Below are 16,572 nucleotides of genomic sequence, written 5' to 3'. Positions count from 1 at the left end.
GGGGTTTGGGGGTATGTTTTTCTCCCCCCTCACCTCGAAAAAAATTATTTATATGTATATATGTGTGTGGTGTGTGTGTGCATAATCTTTATTACATTCTGACCCTTCATTCTTTCGGAAGACGTTTATTGTGCCCTCTGAATAGGTTCTTCCTGGAGTTATGGGGAAAATTGTAGACTCCCCGCCATTGCCAGCAAGGGGATCTGTTGGAGCGCTAAGAGCTCACCCAGCGTGGTGCGAAGCCCCTCCGCCAAGCACTATTTCTGGTATAGAAAGCCAACAAAATACATATCTGAGGTATCTACAATGCATATTCCTGCTATTAAAAAGTTTTATTTCAAAAACCTAATGTGCTATTCTTACTGACTTAGATCCTCCCCCGTCGTTAGGCCCACTGTTCGGCAAGCTGCTCCCACAAAAATCTGTCATTGGCAATGTCTGAAGCCTCTTACTACCTGCTCAAAGGGCCTCCATGGAAGTGTAGCGCCAAGTTGTACTAGGATGTCCCTGTTTGCGCTTTCCTCTTAATGGCCTCCATGTCATCACAACTCTTATTAAGCGTAATTTATTTTGTTGGAGAACATTTCCCGCAAACCTCATGTGACGCTCTGTTACAACCTTACTAAGGGGTCGACTCCAAGTTCGGCATAGGATTTCCGTGATTGAGACCCAATCTCTATAACTGACTTCTAAAATCCGTCTTAGCCAACTTTGTTGAGAGACATTTAGTGTTTTTCAATTTCGGAAGATGACTTTTCACTGCACTTTATTAATGAAGCCCAGCGACTGGTAGAAATTTGTAACCTCTGGCTGGGGGTTTAAATTCAAAACCCCTTTGGCTACGCCCATAGATTTTAAATTGTGTAATTTGCTTTTTTTTTTAATATTGAAGAGGTATTTTTTATCTTCAAACTCCACTGGAGGGAAGTTTAGACTCAAAACCCCATTGACTACTCAATATTTGGTTTCAACTGGACATCAAACGCCTGAGTTTAACTCCGTCAGCTGCTTGAAAGAACGATGTTACCAATTCGGACAGCGAAAAATGCATACTTGAGCAATTATTTATTGGTATTTTCATGATATGGACATCTAGATCTAACACTAGACCACTAGCGGATCTTGAGATGAACTCAAATTGGTGGCAAGGCTGGAAGGATCAGTCCTCCCGTAGAGCTTTGGCGAGAAACTCTGCTGTTAGGCGTAGTGTCTTTAAGCTCCCAAACAGGTCAAGTGACTCTGAAGACAAACTATCCCGCAGCTCTCGGGGCTGCTGACACTGTTGCAAGAGATGCGCCACTGTTTCCACTGACTCTCCACAGTGTCGGCAACGGGCATCAAAATTTGTCCGGAACCGGGCAAAATAAGCACCAACAGGGCAGTGCCCCGTTCTACACTGCGCAATGATAGATTGTTCCGACCTTTTTAGCCTCCATCATGAGTCGTCGCGGTCCGGGCTGTCAAACTCCACGGGTTTTGTTGGAGCCATCCCAGGATTTCAACCACTTGTCATGTACCCGCTCTCGGATTAATGTCGTTGCTTGGTTAAACGTACTTGGGGCTACGACAGTAGGCACGGCCAGCGCTCCTTCTCGTGCTAGAGCATCAGCTGCCTCGTTACGCACCCACTGCATAAAGATGACAACTCCAATAAATAGGCGGATGTTATTTGCGGTGCCTTTTTGACCAAAGGTGACTTTCCCCCCACACTCAAATTTGACGCAATGTGCATGAATGATTTCCGTTGGATCCTGTTTCTCTCTCTCCACCGACTGACTAGCAAATGGGTGGGGAGCCCTGGATCGCCCCCTTTATAGCGCTCCAGAACTACTTGTATCGCCCTCTCTCAGGCCGAGAGGAGGCACGTTACACATTATTTCTGCAGCGCATGTTTGGCTCGTCCTAAAGGTGCCAGTTATGAACCGTAATGCCTGGGCCTGTACTTAGCTAGTGATTCAAGGGCCGTTTTGCTCACATAGACTTGGACTGGCAGTAAGTATTCGATTTGCGAGCGGACACTCCCTATGTACAGTGTGCGTTGCATGTCAGCTCGGGCGCCCCACTTTGTGCTGGCCAGCTTTCTAACTAACCCAAGCTTCTCCGAGGCCTTTCGTTCAACTTCTTGGATGTGCTAGTGCATTGACTATTTTCTATCCAGATTCTTATTTTCATACAGTAATCGTAATCAGTATTTTGGTTATACTAAACAAACTTTAAGAAAGCATCAAAAGAAAAAAAAAACTTCATCCTAAATCAAAAGATAAATAGAAACTGTCATAAAAAAAAATAAAATTGTAATTAAGTCAATAAAAAACATGATTTTAACCACACGTTCGCTTTACCCTCAGAGATAAGATAAAAAAATAATAAAACTCTTGTCTTGATTGCGAGGAGTTAAAAACCCTGTGGCAACATTTAATCCTAAACGTGGTCCTAATATACATTTTTAAATTAAAAATCTCAGTTAGAACTTGTATATAAGAAAGGATTATTCAGTTTTAACACCTGATCAGCTTGAACTTCTACAGATACATTACAGTTAGTACAGTAGGCTCGTTCTGGTAATAACAGTGTTTTTTTTCACAATCGTAATTAAAATCTATTTTAATATCAATGCCACTTCCTTTCGAAATCTTCTTCACAGACGACATTCTCGAAGACAGTGATCTTGTGATCGCCACCTTATTATGTTATATTTATTTTGTAATAAAAGGTCGTGAGGTATGCACTTCGGACTGTCACCACAGTGGTTCGAACCCTGCATGCCTCCATTTTCTTGCGTCCGGCAGATTTGAACTAGGACGTACTAATCTTTATGTCTGTAGTCACCTACAGGCGAATATATCTACTGCCTTTCAACCTAAACCCTTTGAGTGGGGGGGGGGGGGAGCGGGCGGTCCTACTATTATTCAGAAATCATAGTTTGTGAACAAAATTAGTTGAACTACTTTATAATTTTTATATTATGTCGCTACACTTCTGGTAACTTAGCCGATACGTTGAGGGGGGGGGGGGCGATTGCTTGTACTGCCCTCCCCACCCCAGTCCTCTGAGTGAAGGGGCGGTCCTATTTTTATGGAGAAATCATAGTTTATGAACAACATTTGTTGAATATAAATATGATATAAGCTACATATTGATGTTTTAACCCATTCGTATATTATGTTGCACACACACTCTGATCTCAAATTCTTTAATGCCAAATGCAATAATATGCAGAAATTATAAAAAGGAGCGAAGATTAACGTTTTCACTCTACCGCCCTCTCCCCTTTCCAGACGAAAACATGACGTTTTAAAACAGAATAGTCAAATATGGCAACATAGTTTATAATGGGCGTATCCAGGAGGGTTGGGGTTTGGGGATTTTTTGCTTGATTTTGTTTATTTTAGGTGAGATTTTAATACTAGATCATTACTTGTCCCAGCACAGCCAAGGGGGTTTCGCAGTTGAAAATCTCTCTCTTCAATATTATTCTAAAGCCAACTACTGTCACCAAATTCTATGACCGTTTCTAAATGGGGATTTGAATTTTAAAATATTTTTTTTTTAGTTTAAAACCCCCAAAACAGCTGATTTGTACGATAAAACTTCCTTTTTTGATATAAAATCTATAGCAAACTTCAGTCACCTAATTCCAAGAGCGTAGCCAAGAGAGGTTACACATTTCTACCAGTGGCTGGACTAGATTAATAAAGTGCAGTAATTAGACATCTGCCGAAATTGAAAAACACTAAATGTGGCTCAACAAAGCTGGCTAAGACAGATTTTAGGAGTCAGTTATAGAGTTCAAAAGGTTTAGATAATAGTGAACAAATAGATGCTATCTTACTAGATTTTTCTAAGGCTTTTGACAAAGTTCACCACCATAGTTTGCTTAAAAAATTAAAATATTTCGGCATTAATGGTCCACTGCATCAGTGGATTAAAGACTTTCTGATAGGGAGAGAACAAACTGTAATAATAAATGGCTCTAAATCAACACCGATAACAGTAAACTCAGGTGTACCTCAAGGTACAGTCTTGGGTCCACTACTATTTTTAATTTACATAAATGATTTACCAAATTGCATTAGTTCAGGAACAAAAGTCAGATTATTTGCAGACGATTGCATAATATATAGAACAATAAAAACAACACAAGACACAGATATTTTACAAAGAGAATTAGATGAATTACAGAAATGGGAATCAAATTGGAGCATGTCTTTCCACCCAGAAAAATGTCAGTTGTTAAGAGTAACAAAAAAACTAAAACAAATTAATTCCACTTATCTTATTCATGGCAAACCAGTATCACAGACTAAAAACGCAAAATACCTAGGTGTTATAATAAATGAAAAACTATCATGGAATCCACATATTGATGAAACTACAAAAAAATCAAACAAAGCATTAGGATTTATAAAAAGAAATTTCTATAAATCAAATAAGAACATAAAACTAAAATGTTACTTAACCTTGGTTAGGCCAATAATAGAATATGCATCCTCCGTTTGGGACCCCTCAACTCAAGAAAACATTAAGAAACTGGAACAGACACAAAATAGAGCAGTGAGATTCATAACAAACGAATATTCACATTTGACTAGAGTAACACCTTTAGTAAAATCACTAAATTTAGAAAGCCTTCAGGACAGAAGGCTCAAAAGTAAAGTAGCAATCATACATAAAACACTGAACCATAATCTTCAAATACAAAAACAAAATTTAATAAAATACTCTGAAAGACACAAAGATAAAGGCACATTCCTTGTCCCATATGCTAGGACAAATTTGTACAAATACTCCTTCTTCCCTAGTGCTATTAGAGCATGGAATGGGTTGCCTGAGCTAGCCAGGAAAACCAGTGACTTGGCAGAATTTAAGTCATTGGTTAATATGCATGACTAAATGCATGACGCGTAGGACGTAATCATCTTCTTTTTTGAAGTAACGTCTGTATTATATAAGATAAGAAGATAAGATAAGAGATCGGGTCTAAATCAAGGAAATCCTATTCCGAACAAAGAGTCGACCCTTTAATAAGGTTGTGACAGAGCGTCGCATGAGGTTTGCGGGACATGTTCTCGACAAAATGAATAACGCATAATAAAAGTTGCGATGACATGGAGGCCATTACGAGAAAAACGCAAACAGGGACATCCTAGTACAACTTGGTGCCACACTTTCATGGAGGTCCTCAGAGCAGGTGGGAAGAGGCTTCAGACATTGCCAGTGACAGATTTTTGTGGAAGCACCTTGTCGCCAAATGCGCCGAACGACGCGGGAGGATCTTAGTCAGTAACAATAGCACATACGGTTTTTGAAATAAAACTTTTAATAGCATGATAATGCACTGTAGATACCTCAGATATGTATTTTGTTGGCTTTCTATACCAGAAATAGTGCTATACCCCAATCTATGGGAGCTCACAGCGCTCCCCCAGACCCCTTGCTGGCAATGGCTACGCTAAGAATATGCATTTTGCTTTCAGTACCGGAAATAGTGCTAGGCCACGCGCTATGGCAGCTCACAATGCTCCCCCAGACCCCCTTGCTGGCAATGGCTGGGAGTCTACAATTTTCCCACTAACACCAGGAAGAACCTATTGTAGGGTACAACAAATAAACGTCTTCCGAAAGAATGAAGGGTCAGAATGTAATAAAGATTAATTATGTGTGTGTCTACACACACACACACATTTATATATATATATATATATATATATATATATATATATATATTTGCGGGGAGTGGGGTGGGGGAGAGAAACGAGTAATAATTAAATTGTCTTCTGAACCCAAATATTATTTCCTAGTCACCTTTTTCCAACCTTTACTCATACTGATATTTTTCTATTGCATAAATAATTTTGGGACTATAAATCATAATATATACTTGGATCCTAAACAAGGCAAAAAGTTTAGAGTAGAATCTAATTGGTCCACGTAATTTCTCATCTCACGTCCGAATTTATTTTGTTTAGAGCTTTGAATTATAGCTCTGTAACAAAACAAACTTACAAACATGCCTATTGAACAAAATGTATCAATTACAAATCAGTTTTTTTAAATATTATTTTTCGAATAGTTTTTTTTTTTTGGGCGGCGATCTTCAAAGCCTAAATCTAAATATGTGGGGTATCTTATCTTTTTAAGGAACAAATCTGTTGTATTAGCATTGTAGTAAGCGCCTGTAAATTCATATTAGATTATTTTTCAAGTAAAACATTATTCAAGAGTTCCTTTTTAATAGGATGACGAATGTATATAAACTTAGCTAATGTTCCTTTCAAGTTTTTCTTTCTCCATGAAAATAAAAGTAGTTTTGCAAAATGGATTTACATCCATATCTATATTATAAAGTAGAAAGTAAGGCGTATGTATGTATGTTACGAATAGAAATCAAAACCGTTTGACCAATCTTGATAAAACTTGCCATAAATGTTCCTTGGGTACTAACTTAGACCGTAGTGTATGTAATGTAGGCCTAAAACAAACTTAGACCCTAAAAAAAAGTTGACAAACTCTATGAAAGCATTATAACTTCATCGATCTAGGCTATGTTTACCATATTTACATGAAAAGATCGAAAGGATCTAGTTCTAGATCTAATTTTAGCAGCTACACTTTGCGCAGATAGTTTTTTACTTTGACCAGTGAAAATACAAATTATAGTTTATTGATTTCATTATTTAATAAAATTAAGCTTCTCATGTGTATTTCAAATGCATTTTTACATAAATTCGTTCTCATATCTGCGAATTTAGAATTCCTGACGAACATTCTATCATTAGACATTACGAGAAATGTTACACATCCCTCTATTACTAGGTCTAAAACTCTAATTCCACTCTAAGGTGATATAATTATAGTTTATAATTAAACAAATGAACATATTAATTATAGTCCATTCATTTCATATTTTAATCAAATTAAAATTCAAATTATTTTTTTCTAAAGCATTTTTACATAGATCTACATTCGTTCGCCAATGTTTAAATTGAATTCAGGTTAATTAGCTATTTTTAGCTCCATTCATAATATTTTTTTTTCTTTTTTTGTTCATGAATTCATGCATTCGCTTTACTTATAACATTATTATTTTCTTTAATTGTTTCTAATGCACAATATCAGTGACTACATCCAGTGGCGTCACTAGGATGGGTGTCACCCGATGCAGTCAGCCCAGGGTGTCACCCCCGTCCCCTCCCTCCCCCCATTAAAAAAATATTTTTCTGTTTTCGTTGGCAATTGTATTTTTAGCCGGATTTACAGAAAAATGAAATAACATCATCATCTTCAGAAATCTCAATAGCCACTTATTTACTTTCCAATGTGAGATTTCAATAATATTTTATGGCTGAAGAGTGTCATCCTTTGTCAAACAGTGTCTATTGGTCGGCATCCTGATATCACGGTGCTAGCTACAAATTCAATAGATTCCATTAAAACATTTTTTTTTTATTAAAGCAGTGTTCTTATACATATATGCAGCTGGTAAACACCTGAAAGTAAGGTTTCACATTTTCCTTGATATATTAAGTATGATAAAGCATTTTAAACCTTTTGAAAAAAATTCATAAAAAAATATAATATGTTTAGTCGAAACGAAAAAAGAAAGTATATAGATCTATTTATTAATCGTGAGTAACATGTGCCAATATTTGGCCAATGTCGGTTGTTTTTTTATAATTGTCAGTTATCCACATGCATTTTTTTTACTTGAGTGACACCCCCCCCCCTAACGGGTGTCACCCGGTGCGGACCGCACCCCCCCCTAGTGACGCCACTGACTACATCAGCAATATGCAAGTTATCTGTCTAGTCAAATTATGGTCAAATATAAAATTCTTTGGGAACGGATTTACCCGATTTGTTAAAAGTGAAAAGAGAGATAACTTTAGCAATTCTAATGAATGGGGCGCGAAATGAATTGGATATAAGGAACGAATTTATGTAAAAAAACTTTTGAAACACAAATTTGAAGGTTAGTATCCAATGAACATTTATGCCAAGTTTTATCAAACGGTTTTGACTTCTATGCGGGACACACACCCATACATATATACATACATACGCCTTATTTTCTGCTTTATAGTATACTAGACGACCGGCGGCGTAGCATACGCCGCTATTTTGCAGGGCCGACCTTAGGCCACTGCATCCTATGCGACCGCAGCGGGACCCGCACTTTTATAGGACCCGCGCTAATTTTAGGTGTATAAATTATTAAATTAAACCATTTTATAACTTATAACAGATTTCCCGCGGCCTCCCTTCGATTTAACAGGAGGTCCTGGAAATCTCCTGAAATTGCAAAATATACGAAAAAGTCCTGGAAATATCCGAAATTATTAAAATCTTTTGAAAACTCATACAAATCTCCTGAAATTATAGACGAATATGGTCAATTTGGGGTGTCATTTAATATGGGAAACGCCAATCCAATCCTACGCACGATTAAAAAAAACGGCATTATGCAATACCCGTAATTGTGGAATCTAGTGAAAGAAGCTTCTCGCGCCTCAAACAAAGAATTACTTGAGGTCAACAATTCTCGTAGATAGATTGAATCATTTGGTAATTATTGCTATTGAGCGTGATCTATGTAGGAAACAGAATTATTATGATATACTGAATGACTTCGCTACACGCAAGACTAGTGAAGTAATTCTTTATGTAGTAAAGATTGAATAAAATGCAAAGACGAATTTATTTTCTAATACAAACTCTTCATTTTCACTTATTATCCGTATCCCTACCCAAACTTGGCCCCGCGAAATCCGTTTCACATAAGGCCCCACAATGGTTAAGTCCGGCGCTGCTATTTAGTGACGGGTGAATACAGAGTAGATTACTTGTTTCTCCCCACCCCCCCCCCAACTCTTTTTTCGCCGCTAAATTTACGTGGGGTAGAAATAAAAAAAAGAGTGATCTTTCTTGGTCACAAAGGTTAAAGCCGGCCCTGCTATTTTGTGACGGGGGAATACTAATTGTTCTTCCCCCCTCTTTTTTTTTTCGTACAGTAACTCTAGTCCGCAGAAATCGAAGAGTGATCTTTCCTTTACTTCTTCTTGCGTGTCCAAACTCTTGCGCCATTATAAGTATGGTGTACACGCGTTTATGTTTAGGTTTAGGGTTTACTGGGTGTTAGGGTTTGGAAAAAAATGCCCCTATCCAAACTTCTGGAGCCGTTAGTGCATCAATTCCCACATATTCGTTTTATAATGCAGTTTGCATGTTTTCAAAACATCCACATTTTCTTTATAAAACAAATATGTTTATTATCACGTTCCACACAAAAGTAGACGCTAGATTTTACATTAATGTGTTAAAGTTCATGGTACCAATCCTTCAGAGAAAACGTGAGGACTCTAACATAGATAAAGATACTTTTTTTAAACTTTTTTTTTTACAACGGAAGGCTTTTTCTACACTTTGTGCTGAAGCTTCAGAAGGCCGGATTAAACCACGTCGCGGGCCAAATCTGACCCGTTGTCCTTTTTTTTTGAGCATCACTGGCTTAAAATATTAAACAATAATTAAAAATTTGCTAGTATTATAATTGAATTAATCTTCTTGAGCAGGCACTATTCAGAAATGTTTTTAAGATGTAAGCATCTTGCTTAAGTCAACACAGAATGAAAATATTTTATTTCTATTTGCCATTAAGTTCAACTTACTTTTTTCTGGTTTAATTTTTGTTATTAGTGACATTTTGCAGACACTTACACCCAATTCCATTTTTTTCCCCACACTCTTACACAGTTCCAATCTCTCTTTCACACACTTTAACAAACATTCTCACACCTCAGTGTCATTCAGAAAATTCTCCGCTGATCCTAACCCCCTGCTCACATACAGTCCTACAGTTTCACTCTTTAAAGTGACTTCTTTTACATAAAATGAATTCAATGAGAGATTATTTATTTCGTTTCAGGAACTTTTCCATCACTCTTGAATTGCCAACGATCAGCCATGGTCCTGAAAGTTGTCGTCTTCTTGCTCGCTTCTTGCCTTCTCTTTGAAAGCTTAACAACTGTTAGTGGTTACGGTAAGTGTAGTTATAAACAGACCTGGCTTTAGGGATCACCGAGCGTTGGACACTATCCATTGCCATGCTAAAGAGAATTAACTATAATATGAGTACTACAATATATTTGGTTCTAAAGTAATCTTAGCTTTATCCCAAAAGGCAGTGTTACGCAAGCAACCTTCAAAGCAGGACCGGCATTAAAAATTGCGGGACCCTATTTGAAGCTATCGGTGAAATCGGTTTAAGGTCGGCCCAGCAACGGACTTTTAATCGGAGGTTCAGGGGATCAATTTCAAAATAGTGCAAACATTTTTTATATTATATATATATATATATCTAGTGTTGTAAACTTGTTCCCCCCGACTGACCTTTTTTTTTTCCACGTGAGAACTTTTTGAATTTTGTTTATGCTTTGAGGTGAAACTGACCTGAGCGAGTGTGTTGATGTGTAAAGTAACTGAGCGAGTGTGTTGATGTGTAAAGTAACTGAGCGAGTGTGTTGATGTGTAAAGTAACTGAGCGAGTGTGTTGATGTGTAAAGTAACTGGAGTTATCGACGGAGGATTGTTTGTCTTGAATCGGTTTTGTTGTGACTAGGGGTCTGTACATTTGATTAGGAGAACTGGGATAGTAGACGAAGATTGAACACATTGCCGTCTGAACCAAGCCTTGACCCAGCATTACGTCAAAGAAGATAGCGAATAGAGTAGGAGCAAGTACACAGTATATATATTTAATAGCTTTTTTTTTTGCACAATTTAATTTTAATAATTTGATCTACCTAAAAGTTAAAACGGAATTTATAACCTCACTAAAATAATTTTCAAAACTTGATAAAAAATTTGATCTTGTTTGAAAGCATCAATTTCAAATATTTCGATAATAAGCTGAAATAAAATTCAAAGAATACCCATATATTGTATTTAGGATATATTGTATGTGTGTGTTAGTGTGTGTAGGAGGAATAAGTTGTGTGGAGAAAGGGGAGATAAATGATTCTTGAATTTTCGGGTTGGTCCGATTTTAATCTTTATTATTTTTTTCCTTGCTAGAACAAGATGGAGGCTATGGTCCAGCTGACCCTGAGGACGGGGATGAAGGTCAGACAACGTTCAGTCCAGTCGATGGTGTAGACCCAGCCCCGTATGTACAAGTGGCTGCATTCGGTCGTAGAGATTGACGAATTAGAAACAACCTTCAATCAAAATTAATTGGATGTCTATGATAAGTAATAAAGTGAAATAAAAATAACTTAAATGTCATTGAGTCTTTTGATTAAGGAAGACACAAACAACTTTGTTACACAAATATTTTACTACAACTGATGTACACCTAATGTTTGGACATTTTTTTTTATAAATTAAATAACCAACAATGGAATTTTAAAGATATTTACTACAAAATTTAATTGATGGCATTAACAGATGGTTGAATCATAATGGTATTTTGTTGACATTAAATAAAAAGTTTAAAAAACAATTAATGACATCGAATAAAATAATAAATAATTATGATAACATTTGGTGAGGATTATTTCCATTTTCAATCACTGCAGCTTTATGTATCCCCCCCCCCTGACCATGAGGTCAAGCAAGATTTTTTATAGGGAGTGCAGTTGCCACCTATGGCTCAAGGTTGTAGCGTCGACTTTCTTGTTACGGAGAATATTAAAGAAAAGAACTGGTGCAACCTTGGGTCCCCATCCTTATGCGATTTTAAGTGCACTGTAAATACTTTCATGAAATAAAACAAACATTTGAAAAACTATTTACTGTACAGGTTGTTGAGTTATTCAGAGCGGTCCGTGGCTCCCTGAGGTCGATCAAACAGATACAGCCAATGATCGACTGTGGCTGCCAAAACTGTCAATAACTTAAATAATGAATTGCTTCTAATCGTGATGGAAAAAGCTGTGGATGAACGCTTATCGTGTACAGTGCTGAGAGTCTCCTTAACGTTCCAGCTCTTGTATCGGTTTAGGATGAAGACAAAACAGGATGAGCTGAGAATTATTATTTCTTAAAATACGAAACGTTAATGAAGAAACTAACGAATCAAGATACGGAATGACGTGTTCTGTAATAAATCCCAAATCCAAACAATTGGTTTTAGCTCGGTGTGTCTGTCAACTGCTAATTCTTGGAAGCACCAATTCAATACCAAGACTGCCAACAGTCTCGCCTTACTCTGGATGCCATCCCTGAAGTGTTACGCGGCATGGTCAAGTTGGTATTTGATTAAGTCAATGAGACTTCTGAGGTGCTATAGAGAGACCACTTTGTTAAGAGAGGTAACTTTAGCACCAACGCTCCAGCTTGGAACTGTTACGAAAGAAATAGATAACCTTCTTGATGACACCAACAGCATGACGTATATCTGAAACATTATTCAGGTCAGTGATAACAAGGATAAGTCTGTGAGACGCGAGAGGGACAAAGGCTGATTCTGGATATTTTTCACGAACTCTTGCCTGAACATAGTTCTGTATGCTAGACATCACGGGGCTGCCATTATATCCTTGGCCGAGTAGTTTGTCTATGTCTAGAGTGTACATAATGTATTCTCTGACAATGACGTTAGACACAGACAGTGCGTCTGTTGAAACAACAGGATGAAAACCAAAGAAGTCTTCTCCAATACAATAGCCATCAACAAATCGAACGTCCAAAGACATCTGTAGTTTCATCACCAACAGATCCAGCAAATACATTTAATTTATGATGCTGCTAATCGTATTTTTGATTTCAGCTACTGCCAGTGATCCGCTGATCCAAATCAACGTTTTGACTCAGACGAGGGCATGTAAAGAACTTGTACAAATATCCTCTGACTTCATAGACTGGTGGACGTGTCAAGACCATTCATTATGAAAGGCCTGAACACTGACCTTAAACGTTGCAACCTGTTAGCAGTGGAGACCAATAGTTCGTTGCCACGTAGTACAGACCAGTGACGTGGAAACACGCTGTTGTTCTAGATTGTCCACAGGCTGCGACGTTGCATTTCAGTGTTCAGGTTGTCTATGACGATAGATCTCTGTTTTATCGAGCGCTAATATTCACCGCAACTCAGCAAGACGCAAATACGTTTACCAAGATGACTGCATTCGTCCCTCTTGTTCAAAAAATATTTCACACCCTTTACAGTGCAAATAAATTGCAAGCTATAATAAAGCTCACATGGTCTGACATCAACTCGTTAATAGCCTATTCTAGTTTATTACAATAATAGCTTATCCTTACAGGCAGCTGGAGAACTTTATAAAGACAGCGTCAAAAAACATTTGAAACCCAATGCTGTATAAAAGAAAAAAAAAAGTAACAACGAAAAGAAAATCAGCCTCACAAATTCAAGCGTACAAGGGCCTTAACTGCGCCTTTCTCAATAGAATATATTTGTTGTAGTTTGGTCTCCCTTGCCATGTTAAAAATCTGCCAGCCTTCTGTAACCTTTTTATTAGAAAATAGAACTGGAAAATCGTCAACACACACACATTATGCACAAACCTATCGACATATCTTAATCTTTATAGCAATGAGCGGAGCATTGGTTACTTGGGAAAAGAAAAGAAAGAAACAATGAGTTGTTACTTGAATGTAAAATAATGATATTGAGAATATAGTTGTACTGATTCAAATTGCTTGTAATTCATATTAGTTTTAATGTCCAAATGTACAATAGTGTTGCAACTCTAGGGTAGGCACTCAACAAAAAGGCAGGCAACTCAACGCAGTTTAACGGGAAATAAATAGTTGTGTTTATTCACTAGGGCAAACACATAACATCCTTAAGCTTCCTTAGAATCTTACTACTAAGTATACCAGTCCTTTGCTACGTAACCCTAATGTGGACCAACGACAGCCTTTCCCGCTTCACTCCAGGTCCTTACTATAACCTTCAGGCAGCACAAAAGTTGGCCTCTTAGTTTCCAAACATTCAGACTCTTCACAATCCCTGATGCACTGTTCTTCTCTCTCTTCTAGTGTCTTCCTGTTTACGTTCAACAGTGCGCTAGTGCGCATCTCAAGCACTGGTGCAAGGCAGGGTTACAACACTACCCCCACCTTAGTCTTTTCTTCCAGAAAAGAAACATGTTCACGGTTGGTCAGTGCAGGTGTCCGTCTGCTGCACCACCCTCAGCGCTTCTCTTGCTGATACTAGTATCAGGACAAATACTTTGTTGGCAAGTCTTCCGGTGCTCGCACGCTCCCTTCGAGGCGGTCTTGTTGTTGTTGAACGTCTGTGTGTAGGCAGAAATCACGATAACATGATCAGATCTATGCTCAGCGCTTTCACAACAAATGTCAGGATTCTTGTCGTAGGAGCCAAGCTTGCACGGCTCGCTATTACAGTCATAGACAGCGCTACCATCAACGGCATCTACGTTGTGTAACGGATTGTTTATACATGTCGACATGGTAGTCATCTGGTTGTCGGTCTTGCTCATCACAGTATCAAACGTTTCATCAGTCCCGTTCAGCGAGGTAATGAGACCTATCTGTTTAATCATAGTACAGATCTGCTCGTTGACCTCTTTCAGCTTGGTACCCAACTGTACCTGGAACGAGTTCATCTGATCTATCACAGTACTCATGAGCTCTCTGATATCTGGTTGTGCTTCGAACAGATACGAGTTCGGATCTTCATCTTCGTCCAGCAAGGCTTGTCGAAGGCGTTCTCTCATCTTTTCTCTGGCACAGAAGATCCTTAGCTCCCTGACTCGGAGCTCCTCTTTTAACTGTTTGTAGCTCAGCTCGTCTTGCTTCCTCAGCGTTGTCATTCTTTCCTTTTGTTGAGCTGCTAAATCCAACTTCGACACCAATTGTTGCAACTCTAGGGTAGGCACTTAACGAAAAGGCAGGCAACTCAACACAGTTTAACAGGAAATAAATAGTTGTGTTTATTCTCTAGGGTAAACACATAACATCCTTAAGCTTCCTCAGAGTCTTACTACTAAGTATACCAGTCCTTTGCTACATACCCGAATGTGGACCAACGACAGCCTTCCCGCTTCGCTCCAGGTCCCTTCTACAACCTTCAGGCAGCACAAAAGTTGGCCTCTTAGTTTCTAAACATTCAGACTCTTCCCAATCCCTGATGCACTGTTCTTCTCTCTATTCTAGTGTCTTCCTGTTTACGTTCAACAGTACGTAAGTGCGCATCTCAAGCACTGGTGCAAGGCAGGGCTACAATAATAGTCAGTGAATAAACTTTTTTAAATGTACCAATAGTATTATACTAATAAACATTAAATGGTTGACAGTTCTTATTTCTTTTGCCTGACAACGCAAGAATCAATATAAACATTAAACAAGTTCATTAGCTATTGTTAAATAATTATTATGTTTCTTATTTCGAACAAAGGAAGGAAATTGTACTTGACTGAGGTGGTGTTCCCCACTTTTTTATTATTAAAATAAATACTTAAAAAGCTAAAACATCCAGATAACCCTTTCTTTATCTCCTCCCCCTCCCCCCCCCCCGATTTTCCCAACAGGTCCAGACAAGGGATAGGATCATAGCATATTGAGAAAGCTAAAAGTGTCACGAGTCGAGTCTGTGACCTATTTCGACCAGTTTCTAGAAGCAAGTTCAAACCAGTGCAAGTGTCCAGCGTAAACAAGTTAATTTTAGATATCCAATCAAAGAAAGAGGTTAAAGGAAAAAATAGCATACGTCAGCTTCTAGAAGGTCAAAGTTACTAAAATAATTAACGGAGAAGGTTCCATGATTCTGGAACGTACGATCAAAGAAAGTATAAATAAGGGGAAAGTCAGTTAGACGGGGGTCCTCGCATAGTAGTAGTTCTTGTAGAGCGATGGTCCTCGCTCAGTTCTTGATTAGTAATAAGTTTTGTGATATTAGCGGGTCCATTAAGTAAAGTTTTAGTAATTGAAGTTGAAGTTATACTAAGTGAAGTTTTATGTATCTTTAAGTTTTATTTATGAAGTGTCAAGTTGTTATTGAATTAAGAAGTTAATTTGATGTGAAAGTTGAAGAAGTCATTAAAGAAGTTTGAAGAAAATACAGAGAGATGTTTCTTTCTTCATTTCATATGAATTCATCAAATTATTAATACAATCGCTCGGCCAGTTCGTCACATATTATGACACCTCCGATAAATAAGGCAAGGCATCGATGATTACAGGCATCAACCAATAAAGGCGACATCGAAGTATACATACGTTACATATATTGGCACCTTCTGACGAAAAAAGGCATCTATAAATAAAGGCACCGACGAAGACAAGCATCACATACTGCATTTCCAAAGAATAAAGTCGGCACATTCTAGCAAGTACTACGAATTTGAAAGGAAAAGCCTCTAACAAATAAATCTTAGCCTCTAGTAACGACAAAGCCTCTTTCAGAAAACTTCAACAAGAAGTACATTCATTGCAACGAAAGTATTTTACTGCCATTTCATGAAAAAGTATTTTATGATTGAAACTTCCAGTCAACAGGTCACATAATAGTTGACAGAGAGAACGTCCTGCGGGAAAAATCTTCTGTTTTAAGGTCAGTACCTTACATTTTATATTTACTAAGCT

The 16,572-nt window shown here is 37.9% G+C and overlaps 1 long non-coding RNA gene across 2 annotated transcripts; it reads left to right on the top strand.

The window, feature by feature from the left end:
- The first annotated feature begins 2,408 nt into the window (after positions 1-2,408).
- Positions 2,409-11,272, top strand: LOC106056670 (uncharacterized). 2 transcript variants are annotated; one of them, XR_001215735.2, is made up of 3 exons: positions 2,409-2,538; positions 9,926-10,039; positions 11,074-11,272. It is a non-coding gene; the product is annotated as an uncharacterized LOC106056670 (long non-coding RNA). The 2 variants fall into 2 exon arrangements; XR_008776745.1 differs by having other exon boundaries at positions 2,424-2,561.
- The last annotated feature ends 5,300 nt before the right edge of the window (positions 11,273-16,572 follow it).

This window comes from Biomphalaria glabrata, chromosome 2 (assembly GCF_947242115.1).
Source record: "Biomphalaria glabrata chromosome 2, xgBioGlab47.1, whole genome shotgun sequence".
Classification (NCBI taxonomy): domain Eukaryota; kingdom Metazoa; phylum Mollusca; class Gastropoda; family Planorbidae; genus Biomphalaria; species Biomphalaria glabrata.
This window is presented reverse-complemented; position numbering and strand designations above follow the sequence as displayed.